We start from the raw sequence: 11231 nt of genomic DNA, 5'->3' as shown, positions 1-11231 counted from the left end.
CTGCAATTAGTCCACACCCTTGTATTGCATGTGAGGACATTGGGCCTGTAGGCTCTCATTATTTTAAATTGTAACCCAGCCCCTGTATTTATTCAGAGAGCTGATTGCAGGGAAGACAGTAAGGGGATAATGGACATAGGCTTTGAAGACAATCATTTTGGTGAGCTTTGGGAAATATATGTAAAAGGTAGAAAACAAGCCATTATCTGTTTTGTGCAAATGTTTATCTGCAGATAAAGCTAGTGACCCAATGCCAGCACTCCCAAGATTTTGACCCTCATGTTTATTGTAGTAAAAGAAATCTTCCACCCCCACCCAACCCCACCCCACCAACACGCATATACCAAATTACCTCTAGGACTTGAATGGGAATATGAAAATAGAGATCAGATGCTGAAGATTTTGTGACTTTTTTCTCCTTTCTGAATTTCCTAGGTATTTCATCTAAGGATAGTTGTCTAGAGATAACTCATAAAAAAAAAAAAAAAAGAAATTTAAGTTGGCTCCTCTGCAAGAATGACAGAAAATCTGGTGCATGTTCTTTGTGAGGAGAGAAAATAATTTGGAATATTCTACTGGAACCAAACAAATCTAAGGTCACAACTCTACATGTACCCTTTAGAGACTCATTTACCAGGCACCAGTATCAAGCCAGATTAATAATGTATCTCTGGGTCACTTAAAAATACACATGAACACTGCTGGGCTTTGCTCCATGAGCAGATAAGAATGGTATGGATATAGACAGAGCACCAGCTACCCTCTACATCTATCCTAGGGTATGATTTTGTACATGGATAACCATTTACGACCAGTTTCTGAAGAAGGGATGACTCAGTAGACTCTTCTGGAAAGTAGAAATTGCACCAATTATAGGGAACATTGAGGAAGCTGGTATTTTGGGAGAAAGATGTCTTCATATCCAACTGCAGACCTAATAGCTTCAAATAATGTTATTTAAGAAGCTTAATACTGATCCTCGAAGACATAGGTTGTTAAGTGAAAACCTCAGTGCTCAGCATGGGATACCTATGAGAGACTCCAGAGAGCTGCAAATATCTTGGTCTATTGCCATTATCCCTAGTTATCCATCATAGATATTAGGATGGCATTGCTGAAGACACCACCACATACTTTGATGTCTTCAGTATTTCAAGCTGACTAGGAATTTTCCTCTTGTCAAACTTTTGTAGTGCTAAAAAGTGGTATTCAGACCTCTGAATAAAAGACAAAAACCAAAACCAAACACCACCACCACCACCAAACCACTAATGATCTTACCCAGCATTGGATGGCAACATGTTGCAATACTGACTTGCCAGGCAAGATGCAATAGTGGCATGACTGCACTGGGACACAACCAATTGGATTGTGATTGGATTTGATGCCTTGTCAATCAGAGACAGGTCATGCCTAGGTCTGTAAACCTAGTCACTTCATAGCACCTGTGTCCTGCTGGCCTCCTTCCTAGAGCTCCCTCTTCTACCCAGTGGTTTCCTTCTGTTCCCAGCTTCTATGGTTATGCCAAACTATACACCTAAACTTAAAGACTTGTATCTAGGATTCAAAAGTGAGAATCATGTGTCTTTCTGTGTCTAGGCTACTTACTCAATATAGTGGTTTACTGTTCCATTCATTTACCTGTGAATTTTATGTTTTCATTTTTCCTCAGAACTGAATAGAATTCAGTTATGGAAATGCATCCTTTCTGCAATTCATTCATTCACCAGTTGATGGATATCTAGGCTGCTTCCATTCCCCAGTAATTGTGAATAAAGTGGCAAAATAAAATGATCTCTTAGTAGGATATCGAGTCAGAGTGAGGTATAGCTGGTCCTATGATCTATTTTAAGATTTCGAGGATTCTCCACACTGAGTTCTGTAGTGGCTGTCCAGTTTTCCTCACCAGCAGTGACCAAAGCTTCCCCCCTTTTACCACATCCTGCCAGGAACTGCTGTCAGTTATTGCTTTGATTTCAAAGTAGTTTTAATTTTCATTTTCCTGACTGTAAAGGAAGCTGAGCACATTTTTCTTTTGAGATGGGATCTTACTATGTAGATGAGGCTGCTCTGGAACTCAGAGATCCACCTGACTTTGTATTCTGAAAGGGTAGAATTGAAGACATTTGGCCTTTGAATACTTTAAAAGATCTCTTTTTCTCTCTCTTCTTTTTTCAAACAGAATTCTTTGTTCAGATCTATAACTCATTTTGGGGCCCTGGATTATTCAGTGTTATTGCAGGCATATATGTTCATGTACATACATACATACTCTTAACTATGCATATACATACATTTCTTATTAAATTAATTGTTTTTACACTTCATATTTCATTCCCTGCCCCCCTACCCTATCCACCCTCTAACTGCTCCATCCCCTACACCACCTCCTGACCCTCCACCCTCCACCCTACCTGACCTCTAAACTCCCTGGGGTCTCCAGTCTCTAGAGGGTTAGGTGCATCATCTCTGAATGAACACAGACCTGAAAGTCCTCTAGTGTATGTGTGTTGGGGGCCTCATATCAGCTGGTGTATGCTGCCTGTTTGGTGGTCCAATGTTTGAGAGATCTCGGGGGTCCAGATTAATTGAGATTGCTCTTCTTCCTACAGGACTGGCCTTCTCTTCAGCTTCTTTCAGCCTTCCCTAATTCAACAAGGGTCAGCTGCTTCCGTCCATTGGTTGGGTGTAAATATCTGCATCTGAATCTTTCAGCTGCTTGTTGGTTCTTTCAGAGGGCAGTCATGATAGGTCCCTTTTTTGTGAGCGCTCCATAACCTCAGTAATAGTGTGAGGCCTTGGGACCTCCCCTTGAGGTAGATCCCACTTTTGGCCTGTCACTGAACTTTCTTTTCCTCATCATTTCCATCCCTGTAATTCTTTCAGACAGGAACAATTATGGGTCAAAGATGTGACTGTGGGATGGCAACCCCATCCGTCACTTGATGCCCTGTCTTCCTGCTGGAGGTGGGCTCTATAAGTTCCCTCTCCCTATTGTTGGGCATTTCATCTAAGATCCCTCCCTTTGATTCCTGAGACTCTCTTACCTCTCAGGTCTCTGTTACATTCTGGAGGGTCCCCCTAACCTCCTATTTCTTGAGGTTGCCTGTTTCCATTCTTTCTGTTGTTTTCTTCAGTTCTTTTCCCTCACCCAATACCAGATCAGGTTCCCCTTTTCCCCACACTCCCCTCATCCAATTTCCCTCCCAGGTCCATCCCTCCCTCCCCACTTGTGATTGTTTCTTCTCTCTCCCAAGTGGAACTGAGGCATCCCCACTTGAGCACTTCAGCTTGTTGACCTTTTTTAGTTCTGTGGACTGTATCCTGGGATCTTGGGTATTCTGTCCTTTTTTTTTTTTTTTTTTTTGCTAATATCCACTTATTAGTGAGTACACACCATGCATATCCTTTTGGGTCTGAGTTACCTCACATAGGATGATATTTTCTAGTTCCATCCATTTGCCTGCAAAACTCAGGATGTCCTCATTCTTAATAGCTGAGTACTATTCCATTATGTAAATGAATCACATTTTCTATATCCATTCTTCTGTTGTGGGACATCTAGGTTGTTTCCAGATTCTAGCTATCACAAATAAAGTTGCCATGAGCATAGTGCCCCTGTGGCATGGTGGGGCATCTTTTGGGTATATTCCCAAAAGTGGTATTGCTGGATCTTCAAGTAGATCTATTTCCAATTTTCTGAGGAACTTCCAGATTGATTTCCAGAGTGGTTGAACCAGTCTGCAATCCCACCAGCAATGGAGGAGTGTTCCTCTTTCTCCACATCCTCTCCAACATGTGTTGTCCCCTGAGGTTTTGATCTTAACCATTCTGATTGGTGTAAGGTGGGATCTCAGGGTCGTTTTGATTTGCATTTCTCTGACCACTAAGGACTTTGAATATTTCTTTAGACATGCTTCTCAGCCATTCGAGATTCCTCTGTTGTGAATTCTATACTCCACTTTTTGATTAGGTTGTTTGGTTTTTTGGTGATTAACTTCTTGAGTTCTTTATATATTTTTGATATTAGCCCTCTTTCAGATGTGGGGTTAGTGAAGATTTTTTTCCCCAATCTGTAGGTTGCCGATTTGTCTTATCAACTATGTCCTTTGCCTTACAGAAGCTTTTCAGTTTCATGAGGTCCCATTTATCAATTCTTGATCTTAGAGCATGAGCCATTGGAGTTCTGTTTAGGAAATTTCCCCCTGTGCCAATGAGTTCAAGGCTCTTTCCCACTTTCTCTTCTATTAGATGCAGTGTATCTGGTTTTATGTTGAGGTCCTTGATCCACTTGGACTTGAGCTTTGTACAAGGTGACAAATATGGGTCTATTTTCATTCTTCTACATACAGACAGCCAGTTAGACCAGCACCATTTATTGAAGATGCTTTCCTTTTTCCATTGTATATTTTTGGCATCTTTGTCAAAGATCAAGTGACTGTAAGTGTGTGGTTTTATTTCTGGGTCTTTAATTATATTCCACTGATCAAGGATATATACATATTTTTAACTATAACCTGCTCAGTCCACATAATGTTACTTGTGTGTATATTTTTAGGTGAAGAATTTTTTTTTAAACATACTTCTCTGTAACTTTCTGAATTTCTTTGGTGTCTGCTCTTCTGATTCCTTGTTAATTTCTAATTGTATTAACTCGAGTTTACTTTTTATTTCTCTTAGTCAATTCAGGCAAGAGTTTGTCAATCTTGTATGTTTCTCCAAGTAATTAGCCAAATATTTCCTGTATACTGGATTTGGGCTTAGATCTTATTTTCTCAGATTTCTTGAGTTGAATCATTAAGTCATTTATTTATGCTGTTTTTGATTTTTTATTGTGGGTAGCTAGAGCTATAATTTACCTTTTAGGATTGCCTTTAATGTATTCTAGAAGTTTTATGTGTTGTTTTATTTCCATTTAGTTATAGAAAAAATTTGATTTCTTTTTTAAAATTGAAAATAGATTTTTTCATACAATATATACTGACCACAGTTTCCCTTTCCCCAACTCTTTCCAGATCTCAACCACTTCCTGATCAATGAAAATCCATACCCCCTCTCATTATAAAACAAACAAACATGCAAAAAATAAGATAAAATAAAAATAAACCAGGATACAATAAAACAAACAAACAAACAAACAAAACCATAGAAAAGGCACAAGAAATACACAGAGACACAAACATGCACAAACACAAAAATTCCAAAAGAGCAAAATTGAAAACCATAATATATAAGTAAAAAAGCTTTAAAAAAGTGCCCAAACTATTGTGAGTCACTGCCCCACCCCCAAAAAATATTACTGAGTTTGTTTTATTTTGGCCATCTACTGCTGGGCATGGGGCCTACTTTTACATGATTTGTAAATGCCATAAGACTCTACTGGAGAAATCTAATTTCTCCTTTACTAGCAGTTATCAATTGGAGATAGCTTCTGAGTGAGGAATGGAGGCTTGTGTCCACTTCCCTTCTCAGTGCTGGAACCCATCAGGACTAGATCTGTGCAGGCCCTAGGCATGCTGCCACAGTCTCCGTGAGTTCACATGTGCCTAAGTCTAGCTGTGTCTAGATGGCCTTGTTTCCTTGGTATCTTCCATGCCCACCAGCTCCTACAATCTTTCTGTACAGTTCCTCGATCTCCAAGGGGAAGGATTTAATTGAGACATACCATTTATAACCTAGTGTTTTAATGTCTTTGACTCTCTGCGCAATACACAATTGTGGCTTTCTGTATTTGTTTCCATCTACTGCAGGAAGAAGCCTGTGTAATGATGGCTGAGCAAGGCACTGGTCTACAAGGATAGCAGAATGTTGTGAGGAGTCATTTTATTGCTATGTTCTTTTAGCAGAACAGTAGTATTTGGTTTACTCTTAGTTCTCTGGCCTAACTGTTATCAAGTTCTTGGCTTCCTGAGCAATGTTGGATATGGATTCTCTTTCATGAATTGGGCCTTAAACCAAATCAGATATTTATTGGTTACTTCCACAAGATTTGTGCCACGGTTGCCCTAACACATCTTGCAGGCAAAACACTGTTGTAGATTAAAGAGTTTGCATCTGGGTTGGGGTTTACCCTTCCCCTCTGGGAGAGTGCTGAGTACCTTCCAGTACCATGAATACCAGTTAAAAGAGTGAATGTTTTATGTATCCACCAGATTGATTTCTCTGTGTGTAATGAGTTAGGTAGGTGTTGTTTTCAATGATAGGACCTTACAGTCAGTTTATGGATTACAAGCAATAGCAATGACAATAGTTTGAGTTGTTTGGAAGTTCCATAGGCCCCTCTGGTCAAAAGATTAGATGTAACCTATTTCTGGAACTGGAGATTTTATTTGGTGGTGAGAGATATTTAGTTGGGGCGTTGTCTCTCCTGTTTCTTGGTGATTCCATTTAGATTTCTTTTATATGTGTATATATTTTAGGAAGCATCTACTGTATTAGGTTTCAATATGTCCCCCTCAAAGGGCCCTTAGTTTTAGATGTTCCTCCCTGGATATTCTCCCTCGCCCCTCTTTATTTGAACATCCCATTCCAGCCTATATTTACCCTCCAGTTTTACTCTCCCCCACATCCATTCTTAACTGTATATTCTATTTCTCCTCCTAGGTAGAATCCTCCCTCCCTGCTAATCCCTAACTCTATCCCTAACCTCTGGGGTTATAGATTTTAGCATGCTTATTGAAGGCTTTAACAAAAACATATACATATATTTGTCATTTTGGGTTTGTGTTAGTTTACTCAGCTAATTTTTTTTCTAGCTCCATTTATTTAGCCCCTCTTGTTTTACAACTGAGTAATATTCCATTATGTAAATGCATCACATTTTCTTTATCCATTAATTTGTTGACAGACATCTATGCTGTTTCAATTTTCTGGCAGCAATGAACATGGCTGAGCAAGTATCTCTGTAGTAGTAGATTGTAGTCTTTCAGGTAAATGCTTAAGAGTAGTAAAGCTGGATCTTGAGAAAGATCTATTTCCAACTTCACAAGGAGCCACCACATGCATTTCCATAGTGACTGTACAAGTTTGCACTCTCACCAGTGATCAGTGAAAGTTACATTTACTCAATATCCTTGCCATCAAGAATTTGTTTTATGGATCTTGGCCATTCTGACTCATGTAAGATGAGGAGGTTTCTAATTGCAGTTCCTTGATAGCTAAAGATATTGAACATTTTCTTTTCTTTTCTTTTCTTTTCTCTTCTTTTCTTTTTTTCTTTCCTTTATTTTTCTTTTCTTTTCTTTTTTCAAGACAGGGTTTCTCTGTAGCACTGGCTGTCCTGGAACTCACTCTGTAGACCAGGCTGGCCTTGAACTCAGAAATCTGCCTGCCTCTGCCTCCCAAGTGCTGGGATTAAAGGCATGTGCCACCACTACCTGGCTTGAACATTTTCTCAAGTGCTTCTCAGCCATTTGTATTTTCCCTTTTAAAAATTCTGCTTAGATCTGTACCCCATTTAAAAAATTGGTTTACTTCTCTTCTTTTCTTCTCTTTTCTTTTTTTTTTTTCTGTTTCAGTGGACATTTTTATTGTTTAATAGATCATCAACTTCTCCAAACTTACAGCTGGGATTTCATCGTATTTCCATGCTGAGTCATGAACAGTTGACAAAGCTAACTAGAAGCTTCATACATTCAAAAGAGCTAAGCTTTTACAGCTCACTTCCTTTCACAGGCAGAATATAAATAGATGCCCTCTACTATGCACAATGGTTTTAGTCACTAAGGAATTTAAGTGGGATCTTGAAGAACGAAGACAAATGCCAATGCAGTAAAGATAAGTAGAGATGCTGTGTAACAGTTTAAGGATTCCTGGTGCTGCATCTTGGCCATTAGCTGAATCTTGCACTAACACCAAATGGAGAAATGCGGAAAACACTAGGTTGACTTAGAGGCTGTGCACAGGAACCAAAGGCAGGAAAGAAAATACTAAACATTGCTGACAGCATCCACTCCAGGAAGGACTTAACCTTTCAGGAGCTCTAGACTGGCACTGCCCCCAGTGCTCACATGGCTGGCTTTATCCTCCATGTTCCATTTGGCACAGCAAGTGGCAGTGTTTCCACCACCTATGATAGCGATGCAACCCCTAGAAGTGGCTTTCACCACCTTATCCATGAGTAACTTGGTTCCCCTGGCAAAGGCTTCTCATTCAAATACCCCAACAGGACCATTCCAAACAATCTGCTTAGCTCGGGCCACGGCCTCAGCATATTTCCTGCTGCTCTTAGTACCACAGTCCAAGCCCATCCAGCCAGCAGGTATACCAGAGGCCACAGTAGCTTGGCCAGTCTTGGCATTCTCATCAAATTTGTCATCAGTGACAAAGTCAACAGGCAAGGTAATCCTCATACCATTTTTCCCAGCTTTGGACGTAAGATCTCTGACAATCTCGGCTCCTTCTTTATCATACAGAGATGGGCCAATCTCCATGTTACTGAGCACCTTAAAGAAGGTAAAAGCCACTCCACCACCAATGATCATCTCATTGACTTTGTCTAACCTATTATTGATCAGCTGGATCTTGTCTGCAACTTTAGCTCCTCCTAAAATAGCCAAGAAGGGTCTCTCTGGACTCTCCAAAGCCTTGGCAAAGTAGTTCAGCTCCTTCTTCATCAAAAATCCACCAGCCTTCTGTGGCAGATTCACACCCACCATGGAGCTGTGGGCTCAGTGTGCAGTCCCAACAGCATCATTGACAGACATCTCCTAGTTTGGACAGTGAGGCTCAGAAAGCATCAGTTTTGGCCGGCTCAGCTTTAACTTTGTTCCTAGAAGCATCTTTTCCCTTCCTCTCTTCCTCTACATGAAAGTGGAGGTTCTCCAGCAGGATGACAGTCCCAGCCGTTTGTTGGCACAGGCATTCTCGACTTCTGGGCCTACACAATCCCTCAAGAACAGAACATCCTTGCCCAGCAGAGATTTGAGTTCGGCAGCAACTGTCTCTAAGGAGTACTTGTCAGGCATGGGAACACCATCAGGCCAGCCCACTTAGCTCATAAGGACAACCGACTTGGCTCGATTGTCCAAGCAGAATTTGATGCTTGGAACAGCAACCTTGATCCTTTGGTTATTTATTATCTGTTTGTTCTTCATAGGAACGTTGAAGTCCACCTTCATCACGACCCACTTCCCCTTCACGTCTAGCTTGTCCAAAGTCAGCTTGTTAGAAAGCGACATTTTGGCAACACTGTGAGGTCGAGAGGCCCGGAGCTGAGAAAGAGCTTATTTGTTTTCTTAATGTATAGTATTTTGAGTTCTTTGTATATTTAGATATTGGTTCTTGATTGGATGTGTAGTTGGTAAACCTTTCCCCATTCTTTGCCTGCTGCTTTGTCTAAATGAGGGTGTTCTTTGTCATGTAGAAGTTTCATGAGGTCAAATTTATTAATTGTTGTTCTTGGTGCCTGTGCTATTGGTGTTCTGTTCAGAAATCATTTTCCTGTGTCAATGAGTTCAAGGCTATTTCCCACATTCTCATCTATCAGATTCAGTGTTATGGTCTTATGGTGAGGTCCTTGTCCTTGATCCATCTTGAGGTGAGCCCAGATTTCCCTCAACAGAGGAATGGATACAGAAAATGTGATACATTTACACAATGGAGTACTACTCAGCTATTTAAAACAATGAATTTATGAAGTTCTTAGGGAGATGGATGGATCTGGAGGATATCTTGAGTGAGGTAACCCAATCACAAAAAGGCACACATGGTATGCACTCTCTGATAAGTGGCTATTAGCCCAGAAGTTCAGAATACCCAAGATACAATGCACAAACCACAAGAAACTCAAGAAGAAGGAAGACCAAAGTGTGGGTGCTTCAGTCCTTCTTAGAAGGGGGAACAAAATACCCATGGAAGGAGTTGCAGAGACAAACTATGGAGCAGAGAATGAAGGGAGGACAATCCAGAGACTGCCACACCTGGGGATCCTTCTCTATACAATCACCAAACCCAGACACTATTGTGGATACCAGCAAGTGCTGGCTAACAGGAGCCTGATATAGCTGTCTCCTGAGAGACTCTGCCAGTGCCCGACTAATACAGAAGAAGAGGCTCACAGCCATCTATTGGACTGAGCATAGGGTCCCCAATGAAGGAGCTAGAGAAAGGATCCAAGGAGCTGAAGGGGTTTACAGCCCCTTAGGAAGAACAAGAATATGAACTAACCAGTACTCCCAGAACTCCCAGGGACTAAACCACCAACCAAAGAGTACACATGGTGGGACTCATGGCTCCAGCTACATATGTAGTAGAGGATGGCCAAGTTGGTCATCAATGGGAGGAGAGGCTCTTGATCCTGTGAAGGCTCAATGCCCCAGTGTAGGGGAATGGCAGGGCCAGGAAGTTGGAGAGGGTGGGTTGGTGAGCAGAGAGAGGGAGGAGGGAATAGGCTTTTTTTTTTTTTCCTCGGAGGGGAAACTAGGAAAAGGGAGAACATTTGAAATATAAATAAGGAAAATATCTCATTAAAAAAATATGTGGGGCGGTGGTGGCACACACCTTTAATCCCAGCACTTGAGAGGCAGAGGCAGGCGGATTTCTGAGTTCGAGGACAGCCTGGTCTACAGAGTGAGCTCCAGGACAGCCAGGGCTACACAGAGAAACCCCGTCTCAAAAACAAAACAAAACAAAGCAAAACAAAAAAAATGTATGGATCTATTTGGATTCTCTTATCACAGATATCCACTTTGACCAGCACCTTTGCTGAAGATGCTGTCTTTTTTTCCAGTGTGCATTTTTGGCTTCCATATAAAAAAATCAGGTAACTATAGATGTGTGAACTATGTTTTGGTTTTAATTTTATTTCATTGACCAATACGTTTGTTTTTATGCCAATACCATGTTGTTTTTAATTACTATATCTCTATAGTACAAGCTAAGATCAGAGATGGTAAGAATGCAAGCACTTCTTTTTCAGCATTGTTTTAGTTATCCCAGGTTTTTTGTTTTTATACATGAAGTTGAAAATTTTTAACTTTCAAGATCAATGAAGAACTGTGTGGGAATTTTGATGGGGTTTCATTGAATCTGTAGTTTGCTTTGGGTAGGATATCTTTTTTTTTACAATATTAATCCAACCAACACATGAGCATGGGAGATTTTTCCTCTCTTCTGAAAGTTTCTTTAATTTCTTTCTTCAATGTCCTAAAGATTTTATTATATAAGTCTTTCACTTACTTGGTTAGACTTACCTCAAGATATCTGTTTGTCTTGAGGCTTCTGTCAAAGAC

At 40.5% G+C, this 11231-nt stretch overlaps 1 pseudogene; it reads right to left on the bottom strand.

Annotated features, from left to right (window-relative positions):
• Positions 1–7928: 7928 nt before the first annotated feature.
• On the bottom strand, positions 7929–9179 carry LOC116070604 (annotated as a pseudogene).
• Between the last annotated feature and the right edge of the window lie 2052 nt (positions 9180–11231).

The sequence above is a fragment of the Mastomys coucha genome, unplaced genomic scaffold, assembly GCF_008632895.1.
Source record: "Mastomys coucha isolate ucsf_1 unplaced genomic scaffold, UCSF_Mcou_1 pScaffold22, whole genome shotgun sequence".
NCBI classification, from domain to species: Eukaryota; Metazoa; Chordata; class Mammalia; order Rodentia; family Muridae; genus Mastomys; species Mastomys coucha.
Note: the sequence above shows the minus strand (reverse complement) of the source record. Positions and strands in the feature narration are given on the sequence as shown.